At 30.7% G+C, this 23463-nt stretch overlaps 1 long non-coding RNA gene across 1 annotated transcript in view; it reads left to right on the forward strand.

The window, feature by feature from the left end:
• Positions 1 to 23463, forward strand: part of LOC113378115 — a 212406-nt gene that overhangs the window by 43361 nt on the left and 145582 nt on the right. The window contains exon 2 of the long non-coding RNA XR_003367141.1: positions 4849 to 4885. This is a non-coding gene — a long non-coding RNA (uncharacterized LOC113378115). The remainder of the gene's footprint in view (positions 1 to 4848; positions 4886 to 23463) is intronic.

Genomic DNA, 23463 nt, shown 5'->3' on the forward strand with positions numbered 1-23463 from the left:
TTGTCCAAAATTTAATCAGAGCGTCTCCTTATCAAGAGGAATCGAATGTTTTTAGAATTGTTCAAATTGTTTGATCCGTCTTCTCGAAATCGTCGACGAAAAATTGTATCCGCACATACATACACACGCGCACAAACACACACACATACATCCATTTTTTCTAAGGTATGCCAAAATGTTCAGAAACCTTTGAAACGTAAAGATATATAAAAAAAATTATTTTAATTTTTTTGCGATTACTATAACTTACCCTACGGGAAGTTAATAATTTTTACATGTATTGTAATAGGATAATAAGTTAAATGAAATGAAAAGTGTCCGTGATTTTTAAATTGACAGAATTTAGTATAGATAATAAACTTCTTTTTCAATCTAGCTGAGCTAGTATTGTGGCGTAATTATCTGGCAAGTGAATTTGGGTGATTTTCGAAGCAGCTTTTGTATTTGTCTAAATGAATTCGTATCTAAACAGTGGTTGCAAGATGAATTTTATGAGATAATATATTTTACAATTTATATTAATAGATGATAACAAGCTGTATAAAAATTATACCGATATCTAATTACGGTTGTCAATTTATTTTTCTTTCAACCCAAAATCACTTAATGAAATTCTGGTTTCCGCAACTATTTCCATTCATTGTATTCGAATTTGATTGGCATTTTATGCGCATGTTGCCCGTCTAAATGTTTAATGTTTATTTATTCGCAAATGCTGTTTGAGATTTTGAGCGCACGTCTACTGATGCCGTAAATTCAGTTCAAACAATGCGATGCATTTACCAATACACATTTGCCGAGTCTATTTGCTTTATTGATTTTCTGTTTCCATATCGAGTGCAAACATATGCAAGCAGCTTTTAACTTGGATTAATGTGTTAATCTAATGGATATGAGATTAATTAATGGATTGATAGATACGACATACATGTGTAATTTTGTCTAATGCATGACATTGTCTAATGTATTTGCAACATTGAAATTTGTCTTAAGCCCGGTGCACACGACGCCAGTATTCCTTGTAACAGGATCTCTGTCGTAACAGGATTTCTGGGGAGCAAGAATTTAAATACGGCAGGAATTTTCGAGGACAGAAGTTAATATGAAATCAAATTCCGACGTTGCTAAGGCAACGGTTTTACACAGAAATTATGATGAGTATACCGCCGTTGTGAATAGAGATCTTAAACGTGCAATCTGGCTGGCAAGATCGCAAAATATGTCGGGCAAGATCGTGAATTATGATTGATTATGTCGTTGCTAGGTAACAAACTGTCCGGCATGAAATCTGGCGTCGTGTGCACCGGGTTTTATTTTGCTTATATCTTTTTGCAGGTATATGAAGCTTTTTGTAGGTTAAGTTATAGTAATTGCAAAAAAATCTGAACATTTCACAAAGCCTTTTGAACATTTTGGCATACCTTAAAAAATGGATGTATCTGTGTATGTAACTATGTGCCGATACAATTTTTTGTCGACGATTTTGTGAGCACGGATATACCGATTAGAACGATTAAAAAAAACATTCGATACCTATTGGTGGAGAGACTTAGTAAAGGCAGTTCTAGCCGTTTCGAAGATACGGGACAAAAAGTGCCAAAAATGGCAATTCAGTTTTTGAGAAATAAAATTGTCCAATTTTATTGAATCAAAAAACATTTTATTTATATTGATGAAACAAAGAATTGGTTGATATTTTGAAAAAGCAGGTCCAGCGGTTTTGGAAATCCGATAAAAAAAAGAAAAAATTATGCCATTTGGCTGTCAAAAATGATCACTAGACATATACACATCAAATTATCAGATACTTCTTCAAACTTTTGTTCAAAGGGTATGGGCGCATTGCCATACAGAATCGGCCCCACCCTGGTATTTAAATAATTTATACGCCATTTTATAGCTCTAAATGATAAAAACAAATATACCAATTTTCAACTTTGTACCTCATCTTATGGCCGAGATATCATTGAAAATATGCCAAAGTGGCCCCTTTTTTCAAACTCACTTTTTCGCGTAACCATAAAAGATATCGAAAATATTTTTACGGGATTCTATTCACATTGGCTCAGACCACATTATGTAGAACAATCGATGCCAAAAAATTGTTTATTATTAGCTGAAAAAGACAAAATAATTTTTCAATTGGTGTTTTCGTGCAGTGCGTTTAGTTGGACCACTTTCTAATTAGCGTTATTCGAAAGCCTAATGTTTCTTCTTTAAGTACTGCAAATATTGTTCAAATCAATTTGGTGGAACACATTGGAAAATTGAAAAAACCGGAGCCAGTACACCCGCGCATAACGCTAATAGTACCCTGCAATTGCATAGAGTTCGTTCGGACGCAAAGCAGTGCGCGATGCCCCCGAAACGATTCTTCAGAAATTCTGAATGCGAAAATATTTATTTTATAGTTATATGTATAAACTCACGATGTTTGAAGTTTTTAGACATTATTAGTTTTAATATATTAATTAAATGCCTAAAACTAGTGGTGTATTAAAGCAAATTGCTGGAACTTTCGGTGTTGTAATGAAATAATTCGAAAATATTCGAAAAATTATTGAATGCTTTCAAATATATTATTATAAATACTGTAACTTTTATCATTGGAATTTGTAGACAAAATAAAAGGGCTTATAAATTGGACGATGACGTTTAAATATGTTTGCCTGAAAAGTATTTCTAAGAATTGCATAAACTGAATGGCAAAGTTAAAATTATTGATTCCATTAGAATTATTTTCGATTTTAAAAAAAGAGAGTTAACAAAAAATATATTTTTTTGTTTTTTTTTCGAAAAACAATCTTGTCGTCCGAAAAAGCAAAAGCTTTTTTGAATCATTTAAATCGGATTTTTTGTTCTCTTAAAAACTCGGTTTCCATTTTTGCTCCGTATCTCCGGCTTGTATTTGTTGAAAACTAATCAGTACGTCTCGCCATCAGTAGGAATCGAATGTTCATTACATCATTTATACACGAAATATAACACAAATACACAGACACACATATAATTTTTTTCTATTGTATTCCAAAATGTTCAGATACCTTCGAAACGTGAAGTGTGCAAAAATTTTCGATTGCGATTTTTGAACGATTACAATAACTTACCCTACGGAAAGTTAAAAATATACACTGAAATTAAATTCATTTAAATTGTCACTATATTATAAGTAGATGCGAATTAGCTTATACAAAATTAGTTGAAAAACACGATCTTTCGCATAAACCACGCAAAAAATACAAATATTATATAAATAATATAATTTTCGAAATAATTTAATAAATACATTTTATATACTTTCAGTAATAATTTTTGTAAATTACTGAAGTACTATATAAAAAAACTTCTACATAAATGACGAATATTTTATAAGAACTTTAAATAATAAAAACGTAAAAAAAATCTGATAGCCATTTGTCATATTCTTTTTAGTATTGTAGTACTGATAAAGATTGGTCGCATTAAGGGCTTTATTATCACAATGTTACAACTATCATTAAAAAAAAAGTTTCTTGGAATTATTGAAACTACAATGTTTTATTATATCATTACTTTATATGTATACATATAACTATAAAATAAATATTTTCGCATTCAGAATTTCTGAAGAATCGTTTCGGGGGCATCGCGCACTGCTTTGCGTCCGAACGAACTCTATGCAATTGCAGGGTACTATTAGCGTTATGCGCGGGTGTACTGGCTCCGGTTTTTTCAATTTTCCAATGTGTTCCACCAAATTGATTTGAACAATATTTGCAGTACTTAAAGAAGAAACATTAGGCTTTCGAATAACGCTAATTAGAAAGTGGTCCAACTAAACGCACTGCACGAAAACACCAATTGAAAAATTATTTTGTCTTTTTCAGCTAATAATAAACAATTTTTTGGCATCGATTGTTCTACATAATGTGGTCTGAGCCAATGTGAATAGAATCCCGTAAAAATATTTTCGATATCTTTTATGGTTACGCGAAAAAGTGAGTTTGAAAAAAAGGGCCACTTTGGCATATTTTCAATGTTATCTCGGCCATAAGATGAGGTACAAAGTTGAAAATTGGTATATTTGTTTTTATCATTTAGAGCTATAAAACGGCGTATAAATTATTTAAATGCCAGGGTGGGGCCGATTCTGTATGGCAATGCGCCCATACCCTTTATAATACATAGGTTCCGTATCAACGTTTTGATATTTTATTTCTTAAACAATTACATAGTGCGATTGTTATATAAAATAAAATATTTTTGCAAAAAGTCAATTTTTTTCAAAAGTTTCTAAACTCTCAAAAATCGATTTGTTTTCAAAGAAAATTAAAGTTTTTTAAAAAATTTAATTTTTGGTACAAAAAGTTCTAGTAATTTGTCTAAAGGCTCGATGCCATGCACCACTAAATTGAATTGTATTTTTATGCAGAGCATTAGGACAATATGCGATTTTCTCTCTCGGTCGTTATCATCATATTTTCAGAAAGAATTTATATATACAGGGTGATCGAGAACTAAACGTCAAGCCAAAACAGGGTGGCACAATTGACTGTACCCATCATAAAAATCATGCTTTTTTGAAAATCACGAGCGTTTGAGTAAACCTTAGCACATTGATCGAATTGTAACTATTTTTTGGTTATTCAATTTTGTTATTCAATTTGGTTGTCAATTTTTATGAATATATATATAATTATGAAACCATAATCTTAAGCAACATTTATAGGATCATAGTCAAAAATAGTGAAACAATTGTTCCAAGTTTTTAAGAATACAGATGGTTTGTTAAACAATAAATTTAAAAATGAGTTAATGTATGTAAGTTTTTTTTTTCATTTACTAATAGTGGTTTTCTTTTTTTTGCAGAGTAAATGTGATACGAAAAACCAACAGCGAAACAAAGGTAAGAGGTTTTGGCACTATTAAATTAAAAAAAAAATACTATGTGATAATTTAATTTATAATTAATTTTTGATTGTTGTCTAAAACAAGCCACTTGTTCTGTTATTGCGATAATAAGTAATTGAAACCGTTATAAATTGTTTAAAGTGTGGCAATATTAAGACAAGAGGTAAAATAAATCGCGAACTCATAAAATTATGTATTATTATTTAATAAATCATACCATAGTGATCACGTCGCGATCACCAATTTTGGTAATTTATTTAATAATAATAAATATTTATATGAATGTATGAAATTCTAAAAAACTAATTGTTCTCAGACTCTGTTCATACATACATATTATTCATTTATTGCATACGATGTCTATATTATGGAATTTGTTAATTTTTTTCTATAGCAAATTTTTCCTTCGTAATTCTATTTTCTGGTAAAAACAACCTTGTTTTATATGTCCAGTAACGTACGCGAGACTTGAGTCTATAATACAGCGCATATTTGCAGCTTTAAAAGAAAAACCTTTTTCCGTAAGTGTGATTTGTTTTTCAATCTCCTTATTCCCTTGTTAACCGAGACAGGCCTGCGTGCAGCCACCATGTGACAACAAAATGACAGTGGAATTCTTATATCCTTTCTGTCAAGGAACACAGTTGGTGTGTTTACAATAAATATAGGGAGAGAAACCACTTATTCCGCAGAATATTTGATGTACTTCAGAAAAGTTCGGTTCTTTTGACATAAAACAATATAAGATATTCAATATCAATCTACAAGCGCAAATTTAATTAGATAAACTTGCAATTGGTTTTGTATTAATCATTCACTCATATTTAACAATTATTATGATAACGGTTTTAACTGGCTTATTTTTTTGCAGTAACGTAAAAAAATCTGTTTTATCTTTTATACTCGATTTTCGCTTGAAAATATAGATAGCAATATGTTTCCAAGTGAAAATAGCCCTCATCCGGCATTGCTGCATCATTAAATATACTCTCCCTATTACAGAAATTGTAATAATAATTATATACAGAGATGTGACAACTGATTGGGTTGCCATCTGTCAAACAGACTAGTGTTAAGTCCAAATCAGATATAATTCAGAATCTTTAATATATTTTTTAATTCTAATATTTGGTTGGGAACTAAGTAATTGCGGATTTTTGTTAGAAAATTAAAGTCATATTTTTCATGGAACTAATTAACTTTATTTTGTAATGTATTGATCATTTTGATCAATGACTTTTTGTCCTCTTTCAAACAGCATCATTATCTCACTTTTATAAAACTTTTGGTTTTTATAAGCAAAAAACTGAATCAGGTATAATTAGGCACCATCATAATCATTGGTTTGTTTGCTTTTTAAGGAGTTTTGGAAAGATCGAAACAAAAAGTAATCAGCAGTTGCAAGGTCAGAAATATATGGTGGATATGGTAAAACAACTCTACCAAACTCCAATAGGTTTTGCGGAGTGGCCAAAGTATGTGATGCCAATAATTGAATAAATCGCCGTTTCCATTTGCTAATTCAGCTGAACTTTTTTTCAACTGAATTGATCATTCGATTGTTAACATTGTTCAAATGTGTGAAAAATCATCAAAACAAAATTTGCCCAATGAATTTTTTTAAGCTTCGTCACCATAAACAGGTCATCTCTAAATAAAAAAGCAATACCATTACAATGATTACAAGCATTTGGATAATCATAACTACAAGAATATTCTCGTTCATCATATTTAGTATACACAATGCTGTTCTATATGTTTGATTTCGCTACCTCTTTTATGCCTACCTCATATTTCAGGTCATAAATTTATCATTAAAAGGAATGGTTTGCTATTTTTGTATAAAATCTATTTTATTGAAGTAAAACTTCTTTAGGCGCGACTAGGGTGTAAATCCGTACAAATGCAACGGAAATAGCGTTACATTTTCATGGTTGGTTCATGGTTCAGGAGCCAATGTCCCAAAGAAGATAAAACGATTTATTTGTAAATGGTTTTCTTAAAAATGATTATTTCAGTATGTCCTTACCCTATATGTCATTTTGTCCATATTATGTGGACAAAATGGTTTTTGTATTAGGTTGTTTTTTTCCTCAATAAATGTTATTATAGTTCTTACTGAATTAAAATACTATGTTACTGATAGTCAAGAACCAAAGATGAGTAAAAAGGAGTGGGACTGTTAAAAGTGAGTCATAAAAAAATAAAACATTACGTCATTTTATCTGTATTTCCACTAAATATCAGTGCAAAATCACTGACTATGTAAATTATATAATAATAGGCTCTTCCGTGTATTAGTGGTTAAAGCTATGGGCTCCCAATCAGAAGCTCCAACTTGAAAACCCGCGTCCGAAAGCCTGTTTTCCATCAGTAGCAATGTGAAAATGTATTAAGTAGGAATAAACAGTTATAATTACGTATATAAAAACTATATTAAAAATCGGGTCTTTTGAGAAACAGCTAACTAATAAGAGAGTATGACATTATTGCTAATAAGATCTTTTTACAGAATTTCTTGATATATACTTGCAAGAACACTAAGTGAAAAATATTGAAAATAATTTTAAATTGCGTTACACAAGAGTGCTAGAAAACCGGGAACGTGGCATTAAAGTTATAAAACAATATGAGTACTACTTCTACTGTCATATAAGCGAGCGTTTAGATATTACGCTAGAACATTTTCAAGTTCATTATTTTTTCATTCCATCACTGAGAGCAAAGCGTGAAAACTTCGGAAATTCTCATAAAATGACTGACACACGATAAGGAATTTTTGCGCTAAAAAGAAAAATGGTACAGGATAGGGAAAATGATTAATAAAACTTGTTCAGCCCGCGGCATACATCACCACGATATCGCCCTAAATTTTCTTATATCACTTTTATCATATCATTTTAGTTCTGTTGATTTGTTTCCAATTCAATTTATTGCATTTCTTATATTTTCTCTATTTTTTTCACTTTTTAGTTTAGTATAGTAATACTATTTTGGTTCTAATTGACAAAAATAATTTTGTATAAAAAAAAGAGTGCGCGTAAGGTTCACACGCGATTAAAGTAAAACTTATTTGCTACTGTATAAAAAAGCACATTTATATTAAATAAAAATAAACACATCATATTACAATTTTGAATAATGTTTATTAGTAATATGGTAACACTCATGATGCACATATTTATTAGTGTCGACCATTATACACATTTATATAATGATAAATTATAAATTATATATTTATAATAGCATTAAAAGTATGTATAATATTTAAAAACAATAATGTAATTAAAGTCATACTTCAAATGCGACATGATCGGTTTGTCATTGTAATTTGCATTTAGAAATGAACCTTCATTAGAGAAATAAAGTAATTGCTGATTAATAAATTCTATAATATTCGTTCACACAGTGGATTATGTTAAACAACGCCTAAATAAATATTGTTTTTGCAACTTCACTCATCATGTAATTATGTTTGAAGAACTTTATGTAATTAAAATTAACATACATTCATTGACTGATGGTATTTTTTTTACTTATTCGCTGGCGAAATATAATCTCATTCTTTGAACAGCTGTAATATCTGTTTCGCCTAAAAAATATTTTCCATTTCAATAACTTCAAAGATTTATAAAAACTACGAATAATATAGAAATTATTTCAATAAACTTATGCTTCATACACGGCGCAAATGCTGTATTTGTTTTATTATTTTCATTATAATTATTTACGTGGGACAGGGTAAAATTTTTTTGATTCAGGCATTTTTCATTGAATCAAGATTTGTACTAGGATGTAACTTTAAAATGTTTATTTATCTATGCCCATTTCCTTGTTGATACGCATACAACGTCGATGCCGGTACGCATACAACGACAGATCTCTATTCACATACGCGACGACTAATCACAATCGACCCGTATAGAAATAATATCATTGAGAGCGAATGACGAATCATTGGCACTCGACTTTTATCTTATCTTATCTGCCGTAACGCACTTCCGTTGCATTTGTACGGATTTACACCCTAGTCGCACCTAAAGAAGTTTTACTTAAAAAAGGCTACTGTGTTATTGTTTCCATATATACCATTTTGTCCGTATTTCTCTTACAGCATTGCGATATTACACCAAAATTTATTTGGCATTAGTATCATTTTGCTCAACCTATCTCAAGTAGGTTCAAACAGCAACATGATTATCCCTGATGCGCAACAATCAAACGCAGTCATAGATTAAAAATCCTACTAGCCGGCAACAAATTAATGGTGAATATTGCTGAATTGAAATTCCAGTGGAAATCTCAACGAGTGCTTGAACAAGCAGCATAAACACAAAGCGTGCGGATGATAATTTCATCATATAAAACGGTTCGTAATAACGTGTAATTGAAAACAATTGAATTGTTTGAGAGTGCGAGCGGTCAGAGCAAAACGCAAATCGCGTTCGCCTCTCTTAATGAAATTCATCCGGCCGGTACATCTCCCAGAGCGCGCCATGTCCGCCCGTACACGAACCTCGGACCGTGTACTCGCACACCGATGCGAATTGACGCACATTTGTACAAAGATACATGGATTTGTATATTAAACTGTACTTGCATACAAATGTACAATTACTTGTACTTAAGGGGTTAGGGGCACTTGGAGGCACGAAAAAATGAGAATTTTCAGTATTTTTTTTTGTTATTATACGATGTTTTTTTACGAAAATATTAATACGACATTATTATACAATGTTTTGACTTGAAGTAACAAAAATTTCAGAAAAATAAAATAAATATTCCCAAAGTTATAGCTGTTGACCTTGTTTCAAAAAACGGTCCTGGCGGTGACCAACATAACTCCCTAGAGATTAATCTAAAATCAATCAAATAAAAAAAATAGTTTTATAAATATATAATCCTGGGTCTGATCGAAGGTTTTCTTTTTTTGTAAAAATTAACAAAATGGCAGCATCAGAAAAAAAATTCTAGATTTTTGAGTAAAAAATCAACAGTTAATTGGTCTTAAAAAATTGAAACTTTTGAAAAAATAAAAATCCTTCGATCTTGCCCGAGTTTATTATGTATTCCAAAAACTGTATAAATTTCATTAAAATTTACTAAGCGGTTTTTGAGTTACAGTAGTCACCGGTTCAAAAAAACATAGTTTTGAGAAAAACGCGTTTAAAGTTTCACATTGGATTTACGTACAGAAATTCGAATTATTGAATTACTTAAACCGAGTCATCTATTTTTGGGCCATATAATAGTTCATCAGTCATTGTGCAAGTTTCCAAAATTTCCATTTCCTGTTGCCTACGAAGCATTTTGGCCTCCCGAGTGTTCTCGTTGGCGTGCTGATCTGCCACTTTCACACGTGCAGCATTCAATTTTTTAGCATACCAATGGGAATTACACCCACAATTAGGTCCCAGGGTATCCATAATCAATAATAATGATTATGTATATGTATTCAGCAATTTGTACGATAGTAGAACTAGTATTCACGTTTTTAGGCATATTTTTTACACTAGTTGGTTGGAACTATTATTTTTTTCTGATTATGGAGGCAATCTTGAACTACACATCTTGAAAGTAAACTATCATTGCTGAGATCGTCGTAAATCGGTTTAAAAGCTTTTAAAACATCATGAGGTGAGGGAGAATAATCTTGAGCATAAGTATCGAGCTCTCCACTTGCGTCAATGCGCTGGTAAGAGTCCAATAACTCAAAAAGTAATCATCGAATCAACTTGAAATTTTCAGAGAACATTTTCAAGATATTAACGAATCAACTTGAAATTTTACGCTTAAGAAAATGCAAAAAAATAAAAATCGATTTTTCAAAAATTCCAAGTACCCCTAACCCCTTAATTTGTAACTAGTCGTGTATGAAGTCGTGCTTTAAGACCAATTGCTGAAACTTTTATAAATAAATTTAATTACACAGGTCAAAAAAAGAGAAAGGTTTATCTGTATTGGGTGCACGACATATGTTTTCCTAAGTACTAGTTAGGAAATTACATTGTAATATCAATATCAATTATAACTATTGAGTTTTAATTGAATGTTATATTTAGTTTTTTGTATAATTCAGCAGTAATTTGCAAACATATATTTAAGTCCGTATAATTGTTCATAATTTTGAATTAAATGTCAAATAGGAATGGATTTCTTTGAAACAATACTGTTTGCTTACGATCCCATCGATGAATATATTGAAGGTCTAAAAGGGCTTGGACTGATTTGCAGATACTTCCTAACACGAGAAAAAGAAATATTTTTTTATTGTTTCAACAGCAATCAGAACTCTTACTTTACATTTTTTACAAGCTGTTTGTTGAAGACTTATGACCTAACGTATTTTATGAGAGGCAACCGATCGGTTTACCATTCTCCTATGTGTGGGGTTTATATTAGCTCTTACGTCTAATAGTTATCATATGATTGAATGATGCAGCTATGTCCACGAAGGACGATTTCCACTTGAAATTATATTGTGAACTATAACCTCAAGTGGCAATTTGACATCAAAGCTGCCTGATGTAAGACTTTGGCGGTAGCGGGAATCGAACCAGCGAACCCGGAACTAGTTGGTGCTAGCTCACGTTAGAACCGATTTCGCCACGCCAGGCCTAAAAAGAAATATGTACTGACATTGAAACGTGAGACATAGGTTGCGAAAAATGAACATTTGCATTCGAGGAGCTTCAATTATCATCATTATATATTCATAAATTTTAATTCTTTAGGCCTAACTCGAATGCGTGTAAAGAAATTTGAATTTCGAGCTCGAATTAATGATTTAGTCTGCAAGTACGTGTCAGCTAATGCATATGTATACATAATTTCATTTGCTATGTTATGTATGTTTTGGGACTGGCGTAGTACATTAGCTGGAGATCTTCCATTCCTGGACCGTTGTAAGTTGCGTGATACACGCCCGTTGTGGCTCTGTCCGTTTTACGTCTGGCCGGCTGATGTAAGCTCGTTCTATTCTCCAACTGAATAATTTAATGCAAACGAAATGGTTAGATGTTTGTACTATCTCTTAGTTGTGTTACATCCCCTTTTCCGGACCTGCTTCTGTAGCAATTACCTGTTTTTATTACTCCCCATTGTACATAATTTTTGCTTGACCCTTCTAGGGATATTTATTGAAGTTACTTAGACCGTCCGTGATTTTAGGCGGGACTCATTTCCTCTTGACTCTTTGCTATGAATATTTGCACAATTTGAAAACTAACTGAATTGTGTTGAGGATTAAATGTTGTATAATATTATACTATTTATAATTTTTGCTATGAATTGGTCAAGTAATAAATTATTAAGCGATTAAACTAACAGATATTTTATTTATTTATTTATTTTTGAACAGCAATCAGTACTTAAGTTCTATAAGCTGTTGGGCTTATTTGATTTGATACTAGTCCGTTCTCCCATCTGCGAATTATTATTACAATTTCGGTAATAGAGCGAATATTTTATTGATGCAGTAATGCCGGATCAGGGCTATTTTCATTTAGAAACATATTGCTATCGTACGTATTATTATTATGCATTTTGCTTCAAACTATATAAGTAGATCTAATTGTTTCTCGTGTAGGAAAATAAATGTGTGAATATTTAATTGTTCAATTTTCAAGTGAGATATAGTTTTAGCAGTTGATTAATTAGCATGCATTCTAAATAAGACTAATAAAATTTTAAACTTGATTTCATTCAGAGATCTTAGGTGCGATACCCGCCATGGTCAGCCTGACGCCTAACAATAAGTGCATCGGATTTTACTTGGAAATATAGATAGGAATATTTTTCTATCAATCGAATCTCGAATATAAGCGAAAATAACAAATGTGTTTGTATAGATAAATCTACTATATTTGAGTTGAGTTGAATTTCTCAATTAGTTGATCAAGAATTTTCATTAGTTGCTTATATAAGATTCATTCTAGTAAGCAATACATTTTGCAACACAGCATCCATTATAAATCATGATTTTTTAGAATATATGATTTTTCTTGTTTGAATAAAAACTGGTAAATACCGTTTGCAAACATCTAGCTGGGAAACTTGATTTAAAACTTTACGCAAAACTGGAAAAGGGAGAAAAAATTGTACTGCAAATTCTGTAAACAAACGCAATGAACTACTCGTAGTTGAAAATCGCTTTTGGCGTAAAAATAAATGCTTTTTATTTTTAGTTCAACATTGCTTGCACTTTTTTAGATTTTGTACTAGGAATATATAGTCCATCGCATACTAAACCAATTAGGATGTAATTTGAGAATTTTATGGTTCAAAAAAAATATTTAAACATTATTCTAATTTAAAATATTTTGAAGTTTTTACATAATTTTAAGGCACTTTTTGCATTTTTATTATTTTTTCTGCTCGTTAATTTGTTACAGCAAGCCTGTTCGTAAACCATTTAGGTTTGAGACAGTTTTAATTATAAAAACTTTTTTGCGAAATTTAATTGGCGGTTTAAGATTAAATTAATTAATTGCCGGAATTAATAAGGGTTTAAGATTACTGCAACCACATTGTATGGATAATGAACATCTCTTTTTACCTACATACCTACATTTTTTATTTACTTTTGCAAGTAGTTTCATTTGTCGCTTCAGAATATTTATTTTATATTTTTTCTTAATATTATTTTTTCTCATTTTATACTGGTTTATTTATTATTACATAGTTCGAATAATTTACTGCAATAAATTATTTATTCTTACTAACCACATAACAGGCCAAGGTTTGAATATCTTGTTTTCAGTTAAATCGTGACTTGATGCTGAAGTCGCATATTGCATTTTCTATCCAATCTGAAAAGTATTAAAGAACATTTTTATACATATAATAAAATATGACAAGATGAATATATAATTATTAAATAAAAAGGAATTTTATACAGTAGACTGTTAATATTGCAAGTCATACACTAAGGGTGACCTAAAAACAATATTATTTTACATCAAGTTTAGCACTTACATTTATATTTATTTATCATTATTTCTAATTAATGATATAATTATACTAATTTTAATCAATGTTTTAACTTCTGATATTGAAATATTCAGAAAAAATTTAGCTAAACAAGTGGTTTTTGAGCCATGGAAATCAAATGGTGCACCTCAATTTTGTATGGTAGACTAATAGTGGAAACTTTTTGTCATTTTTTTACAATATTATTAGTATAAATGTATTTACTAAATTAATTTACTAGGATATATCTACATTTTTATGAAAATAGTATGTTTATGAAAAATCATAAAATAGTCATTTTATGTGGTATATATAACATACGATAATTAAATTTTAAAGCACCATTATTTTGAGAATTGGTTTGTCTTATTTATTATCAGTCAAAATTCTATTCTGTGTTTTGGATAAGTAGAACTCAATACTATTAAATCTGCTATATTATTTTGCTATGGATATTCGTAGAATTCAATAATATAGTGAGAGATCTTCAAAACATTTCTAATTAAATTTATTTATGTGCCTCTCTGATGGAGTCAGTCATGATTTTGATGTCACGTTTAATGCTTTGTTTATCTAAGACGCGGATTTGGCCTAAATTCACTTTTAGATTTCTGGCAGGATATTGTAAGACCTCAATTCTAAACAGATTTAGATGAAGTGCATTGCTGAGATTCTTTATTAGTATTTTAAACTTGATTAATAGTTTGAAAGTCGTCTCTATAATGTATTGTATAATTGGATAACATTTTATAAAATGAAGTATTTACATATTCATACAAAAGTGGCAAGTGTGAATTGCTGATCAAGATCTTTCATTGTTGAAAATATAACTTGTAAAATCTTTCTTCTGTTTCAAAGTTTTCTAAACATTTTGGCATACCTTAGAAAAAATGAATGTATGTGTGTGTGTGTGTGTTCGGATACACATTTTTATCGACGATTTCGGGAACACGGTTCAACCGATTTAAATGATTCAAAAATTATTCGATTCTTATTGATAAGGAGACGTGCTGATTAGTTTTTGGACAAGGCAGGTCCAGCCGTTTTGAAGATACGTGGCTGAAAGTACCAAAAACTCAGGTAACTCAGTTTTTAAGAGAGCGGAACGTCCGATTTTAATCATTCAAACAACATTTTATTTGTATTGACTAAATGAAATACTGATTAAGTTTTTGGGTAGGCAGGTCTAGCCGTTTTGGAGACCGAGTGAAAATAATAAAAAATAATGCCGTTTGGCGGTCAAAAATGGCTATTAGACATATGCACATCAAATTATCAGTTCTTTTATAGAGATTTTAATAATAAGTATGAATTTTGTTTAAATTTGTATTGGTTCCGTAACATTGTTTGACCGTTATCTTGCAATGCGGCGCTACCGCGCCTCTATATCTTATCTCTATGGAGCTAAAGCAGCGCTTTGCAATTGCTTTGTAAAAAAAAAAACTTTTAAAAAATTTGAAAATATGAAAAAATTATAATTTTCAAAATAGTCATTTTTTTCAAAGTTTAAAAAAATGTATAATATTTTCTAATTGATTTTTGGTACTGGAAGTTACAGCAATTTGCCTTAAATCACGATGACATACGCCAATAGTTTTTTTTAGTAGTTTCATTGAATTCTCATATGTAAACTCATATTGACATACAGTCCACAATTATCTGTCCCTTTATATTTACATAGTGTGCCTATGCGAAATTTATATCGATAAGATAATTATACCGAATAGATAGATAATTATATGAACATACAAGCTCGCTTGTAATACGAAATCTATATATGTGAAGTGTATGTATTGATTAATGCGCTTATAGCAAATGCTCGAATTTAATGGGAATACTGTAATATTATTACGGCATTAATTTAAGCGTTCATTACAAGAAAGCTTAGCTTGGAAACGGTGCCAAATTGCATACAGAACCTAAAATACCGACGTCACATACGGAATTTCTGACTGCATTATACCAGTAAGACACGAATCCATATAAATGAAATACAACTATTGATTTAGATTGACTTTGCTGGCAAAATGATGAGAATTATTCAGGAAAAAAGTTAAAATTATCTTAATATTAGTAATTTTATATACGGCTTAAAATTAATTTAAAGCATACATACTACGCGCACAATATATAGTTTACAATAAATAATTCAATTTGAATATCGTTCCAAGGTTCTTAATTTTTATTGGTTTATATGCTATTTTGAAACATTTTTTGGAGTAAAACTTCTTTAGGGGCGCGCCTAGGAAGTAAATCTGTGAAAATGCAACCGAAGTTGCGTTACGCCTGAACTGTTCGTCATTCGCTCTGAATGAAATCATTTCTATACGGATCGATTGTGATTAGCCGTCGTGTCGAGTGAATAAAGATCTTTTGTTGTATGCGCACCGGCGTACATTAACAAGGAGTTCGAATATCATTAGACCTTAAAGTCACATCGTAGTACAAATCTTCATTTTATAAAACATGCTATAATCATAAGAATATTTTACCTTGTTCCTCGTAAATTTACTCATAGCATTTGTGCCGTGTAAGAAACGTAAGTTTATTGAAATAATTTATATATTATTTGTAGTTTTTATAAATCCTTGAAGTTATTAAAATGGAAAATATTTTTATAGACAAGACAGATTTTACAGCTACTCAAATAATGAGATTGTATCGCCAGCGAAAAAGTAAAAAAATACAAGCAGTCAATGAATGTATGTTAATTTTAATTACATGAAGTTCTTCAAACACAATTACATGATGAGTGAAATTGTGAGAATAATATTTCTTCAGGCGTTGTTTAACATAATCCGCTATGTGAACGAATATTGTAGAATACATTATTGTTTACAATTATTATAAATATTTTATATGCTATTATAAATATATAATATATAATTTATTATTATATAAATATGTATAATGGTTGACATTAATAAATGTGTGCATCACGAGTGTTACCATATTACTACTAAACATCATTCAAAATTGTTATATGATATATTTATTTTCAACTTAAATGCCACCTCGTACAATAGCAAAAAAGTTTTACTTCAATCGCGTGTGAACCTTACGCGCATTCTTTTTTTATTTTTTGTCAATTTATCTCGGATTCAATTTGTGTTACTATTTGTGTAACAAACAATATAGGAGGGCAATATGTGCCCCTTTAATTTCTCTTTTTATTATTTTTATATAAGTTTTATATAATTTTTTTTTGTTTTTCCTGGTTTGATTACTGAATGATGACATACATTAAGCGTCGAAACGTTTAATAATTTTTTTTTTCATTTTAATCTTTTTTTTTTAATTCGACAATTGGGCTGCAAAATACTTCAAATATATATAAATATATATATATATATATATATATATATATATATATATATATATATCAGTGTGTGTGTGTCTGTGTGTGTGAATGAGTGTAAATGTATATGCATCCCATGGCTATTATAAACTCGAGTATAAGCTCGTAGTAGATACATGCAAACATGCAATCTGGGAACTTTGAAATGAGGGTCGCCCTAAGATCTTAAGTTAGACGTTAAATTACTCTACGCTGCGCGTTAAGACGCTACTAAATAATTGATTTGCTAAATCGAATCTACAGTTGCTATCCAGGCAGTTTTGTTTCGAAATCTGCATTTATAGACTTACTCAGTTAACCAGCCACACCACACCAGTGTTGGTGTCTGTAGAATATAGATGGTACAGCAATGAAGTTGCATGAGAGGTCTTGAATGTTTTTGGATATCTTTGAATGAATCTTGTTTACCAACGAGATTAAGGTGCATCACTTTATTTTTGAGATAAAACGCACTGGATTGATCTCCACTATTGTAATATAATATGTTTTCAAACTAAAATCTCAAGCACTTTTCATTCACATGCACAGTTTGTAATATAAGAAGCTGTGTAAATCTGTACAAATACAACGGAAGTGCGTTACGGTAGATAAGAGTCGATAAGATAAGAGTCGAGTGCCAATGATTCATCATTCGCTCTCGATGATATTATTTCTATGCAGGTCGATTGTGATTAGTCGTCGTGTATGTAAATAGAGATCTGTCGTTGTATGCGCAAAACGGCATCAGCGTTGTATGCGTACCAATACCAACAAGGAAATCGGCATAGATAAATAAACATTTTAAAGTTACATCGTAGTACTAATCTTGATTTAATGAAAAATGCCTGAATCAGAAGAATATTTTACCCTGTTCCTTGAAAATAATAATAAAACAAATTAAACGTTTGTTCCGTGAATTAAACGTAAGTTTATTGATTAGAAAGTATTTCTATATTATTCGTAGTTTCTATAAATCTTTGAAGTAATTAAAATGGAAAATAATTTTAGGCAAGACAAAGAATAAAATTATATCGCCAGCGAAAAAGCAAAAAATTACAAGCAGTCAATGAAAGCATGTTAATTTAAATTACATGAAGTTCTTCAAACACAATTATTACATGATGAGTGAAGTTGCGAAAACAATAATTGTTTAGGCGATGTTTAACATAATCCACTGTGCGAACGAATATTATAGAAGTTATTAATCAGCAATTACTTCATTTCTCTGATGAAGGTTTATTTCTAAATGCTAATTACAATGACAAACCGATCATATCCTATTTGAAGTATGGCTTTAATTACATTATTGTTTTTAAATATTATACATATTTGTAATGCTATTATAAATATATAATTTATCATTTATCCTTAAATAATTGTGTATAATGGTTGACACTAATAAATGTGTGCATCACGATTGTTACCATAATACTAATAAACATTATTCAAAATTGTTATATGACGTATTTCTGTTTACTTAAATGCCATCTTGTACAGTAGCAAATAAGTTTTACTTCAATCGCGTGTGATCCTTACGCGCACTCTGTTTTTTCTTGTATTGACTTTTCTTTTCCCTTTTTCTTTTGCAATTTGTCTTATTGTAGTTAGATTTTTCTTTGTCTGTTTAATCTTTTAGCAAAAAAATACAAGATCCAAAACCACATGTCACAACCGTACCCAACGCACACTTTTGAAAACAAATCATAGTTATGACTGACAATGAGTATTATCTGCATAAAAACTAATTGCTGGTAATTGACTATTAATGTTCAACTTACATCAAAATAACAAATTGATTTATCTTGAGATTATTTGTATAGATCTATACAAGTAACGTTTATTATTAAAAGAAATCGGACAAAAAACTTAGTTTTGATTCTTTAACAGATCATGTGAATGTAGAATGTTGACACAATGCAATAATGGAAACTTGTTCGAACAAACATACTTAATCTTTCTTCCTTTGGACCCTATCTCAAAATCAGTATAGTTTAGCTGTTATGACGACTATCACTACCGTACCCTGGCACAAACGTACCCACTGTTAGATATCAATTTTTGTTCCAAAGTGGTAACAAACAATTTTTATTTATAACTTTGAGCCTGCAACAGATGGATAAGCCGACATTATACAATTCTATCTCTAAGACGCCCGTATAACTCGGCCGGTTTGCGTGTCAATGAAATCTTATTATATTGACGAAAACTACTTAAACCCCTTTAAGATTACGAGGCTGATCTCATCTTGGTCAGCGTGTGTCCTTAATAGTGATGGTACGGCGTTTGTGTCGTGCGCCGAAGTTATCCTTAGACGTCGGCCTGTTATCCTTTGCTCGTTACCCGCATTACCCGTGTCCTGTGTGTGCGCGCAGTTTGATAAAGCGATATGACACGATAAAACACTCACCCAGAACTACGACGGGCATTAAGCCAACCGTTAATGTTGCCGCGGAACGAGGCCGACAGGAGGAGGAAGGTAGAGTGCCTTATTTTCTTAGCGATTTTAGGAGAAAAATATAGTCAAATGAGCATAGGAATGTACAATTGCTTTTCGTGAAAAATTATACCATATGTTGATATTACACATAATATTGATGTCATTGCGTTTGAATATTGTTATTTATAACACAATTTAAAATATTTATATATAACTAATATAGTTTTTTATTAGTTTATATTATTTCTCAATAGCTTTTTTATTCATCAATGTGAAAATTTTAGTATATTTTTACGTTTTAACGATTTCTGAACATTTTGGCATACCCTAAAAAATGGATATGTGTGTATATGTGTGCGTAACATGTATTTTGAATACAACTTTTTGTCTGCAATTTTGAGAGTACAAATCAATTTGAATGATTCAGAAAGCATTTGATTCTTGCTGATGGGGTTCCATAAATGGCAAAAAAGTTCCATAAATGGCAATTTAGTTTTTGAGAGAACGGAGCACCCGATTTGAATGATTCAAAAGCATCGCTTTTTTATTATTTATATGAAGAATTGATTGAATTTTTGTGAAGGCAGTTCAAGCGATTTGGGAGATCCAGTAAAAACATTAAATTTATTCTAAATGCTATTTGGCTTTATTTGGTTTTTAAACCAGTTTTTTGACGGAAATTATAGAATTCGAAAACTGTTTTTTTAGTGGAAAAAGTCGATTTTCGCTGTGTGAATGGAAAATGACAAAAAAGCCAAATATAAAAGATATATGCAAGCGTTATAATTCTTGAAATCATATCGGTTCGATAACAATCATATCAGTCTGTTATGGCTCCCAGAAAGGTTTTGTGTTATCTTTTGTCTAATGTATATATTAATTTATACTTTAATACTAGTGTATATATCAATTTAAATGTCAGTGTGTCTTCTTCTTGAAGAAGTAACTTCCTCTACTCAAATTTAAAAAAAAAGAGTTTTTAGCCCTAGGAGCCACCAATTTGGCACCACAGAACAAAAAGCTTGGAATTATTATATCAGGCTTTAAAAACAATTAAGCCTAGTTCAGTCGCAAGTAAGAGAGTATTTTCTATTTCCGGTCAAAACCGGTTTTCTGGTAAAATTAAACTTCAAAAACGGTTTTCTGAAATGTCGGTTTTTATATAAACTCTAGTGTGTATATATCTATACAGGGCAATGAATAAAAAATTAAAGAGTTTTACCAGCATTCTCAGGAAAAAGTGAAGTATTGTATTTTCTGACAATACTATTTTAAAGTAGGGCGCAAAAGGTGTGAAACCAGTCATTACCTTTAATCGGTCGACATAACTATGACGAGATAAACGGTAACATTATCTATTTATTAAGGAAAGTATGTTTTTGTTTTTAGTCTTTTGATTTGAGCAGTGTTATTTAGTTTAGTATGTTTTCGTATTTAGTTTTTTTTATTTTGGGCAGTGCCAAGGGGGCATCCATTAATCACGTGAGCGAGTTTTTAAGGATTTTTGGATCTTCCTTCCCCCTTTGGTGATACATGGTAATATTCAAAATTATCTCCCCTCCCCCACCAAACATCACGTGCATTTTTAAATTACGTGATGAAACTAAAATTTTTGATTTTTTTTTCAAAATGTTTGATTTAAAAAAAAAAACAGTTAGAAAATAAATACACGTGATATCTTACTATACCCCTCTCTCCCCAACGTGATATTTCGTGATTTTTTGTCAAATCCCTCCTCCCCCTAAAAATCTCACGTGATTAATGGACGCCCCCTAAGTAGGGGAAATACGGACAATATGGTATGGTGGTTATAGAATATAGTGCATAAAAACGTAAAATGAGGTAAAGTAAGCAATTTTACAAGAGATAAAATAAATTAATAGTTATTACAACTTGAAAACTTAATGTTAAATTTTTCATACGAAGGTTGTATGCAATGTAATCTTTGAAATAATTGTGCTCTAAAATATGTACTTCAAAGATCTGGTGACAAATTTCTGAAAACCTGCACAAAAACACATTTCTACAATAATGAATTAGATAATCATTTTACTGAACATGATTAGACAGTTGTTTGTTTGGTATGTATTATTTGTTGCGATGCAGTTAGTTTAGTTTTCTCATCATAATTGCTAAAAATCAAATTAGACCTATGTACGTTTAAAGCAGATGACTTAATTAACAAGTAAAATAGATAATAGCTGCACTAATTCCATTCCTCTTATTTCCTCCGCCAGTGTTGAATAATTCATTCCTGACGCAATCGTTAATTTTTGCTCGTTTATCGCCCAATCTCTGGGCCGAGGTCCTATCAGGCGAATTCGCGTGCTGCTGAAGACCCGCGCGGATGTAATAAGAAGGAAGTTTAATAAGGTGAGAAATACGAGGCGCAAGATATAAATCCCGCGTCTTGCTCCAAGAGACAAGCGCACGTGAAATATGTGCCCGAAGTAACATCCGACAACGATTAGGGATGCTCCCGGATGATCGAAACTAACTTAGGGATATGTAGAGGGTTAGCGGAAATAATCGATTTTTAATTTATTCTGTTCTTCGACTATTTATACTGCATTTTAAAAAACAAGAACATAGAAAAAAACTTCTGCATAACTAAGTGGGTTTCCAAGTATGGTAGGGCGGGGCACAAACGAATAGCAAACTATACACACAGTACATTTAGCTACTTTACAGGTATATTTTATTTGACAGCGTGATAAGGATCGCTATCCTGCGATAGCACTTTCTTAGATATTATATATTTTGATGTAATAAATCATTGCAGATTCTTTTTTTGATACGCTTTAGCGGTAAGGGTTTGAGCAGATCACAGGCTAACTGGTTTGGATGAGGACTTAGACGAGCTTTGTATCTGAAGCAATTTCTTCTTCTATAGTTGGAATTCTGAGATCTTGATGTATTAACCAGTTTGAGACATATTTTGGAGCGTTCACGATTTCTTTCAAAATTTTTTTTTTTGTGGAACCTCTGTAGTATAGTAATGTTTGATTTACTGACCGCACCCCATAGTTGTAGACCATAGGACCATATTGGTTTAATAATTGTCTTGTATATTAGGGGTTTATTTTCTATTGAGACTTGTGACTTTCAGCCCATTAACAATTATTGAATTGTCTACGTGTTAGTTCATACCACGCTTCTTAAGTATATGTTCATACCACGTTAGTCTCATATCCAAATGTATTTCCAGATTATATTACTACATTGGATACAGGAACCAATTCACCATTCAATCTAACAATGATATTGTGAAAACCAAACAAGTAACACGTATCAAACAAACAACTATCTGACTTTGTTCAGTAAAACTTACAGCTAATTCATCATAGTAACGTGTTTTTTTTCTATTTGGAAAAATTAATATCATAAAATAACTTAAAATTTGTTAAAAAAAATAATTATATTGTAAAAGTATTGTAAAGTTCATTAAAATACTTATTAAATTGTTAAAAAAAATACTTACAATATATAAACACTAATCTTCATAAAACAAACTATTTGTATTTAAAAATAATTAAAATCAACTAAATATGAATAAGTTTATTGTAAATAAATTAAATAATAAATGAATAAATAATAAAATGTTAATTAAATTATATTAAATTTGTGAAAAACTAATCGTGTATGGCATCGTGCCTTAAGGCAAATTGCTGGAACTTCCCGCACCGTAACGAAATAATCGAGGATTAAATGTTTTCAAATAGATTATTATAAATGAATATTGTAACATTGTTTGATATTTATAAGAATTATATGAACTGAATAGCAAAGTTAAAATTATTTATTTAAAGTATATAAGTGAGCAATCAAT

Source organism: Ctenocephalides felis, unplaced genomic scaffold, assembly GCF_003426905.1.
Source record: "Ctenocephalides felis isolate EL2017-DRISC unplaced genomic scaffold, ASM342690v1 CF-g0.4_SCAFFOLD_01886, whole genome shotgun sequence".
NCBI classification, from domain to species: domain Eukaryota; kingdom Metazoa; phylum Arthropoda; class Insecta; order Siphonaptera; family Pulicidae; genus Ctenocephalides; species Ctenocephalides felis.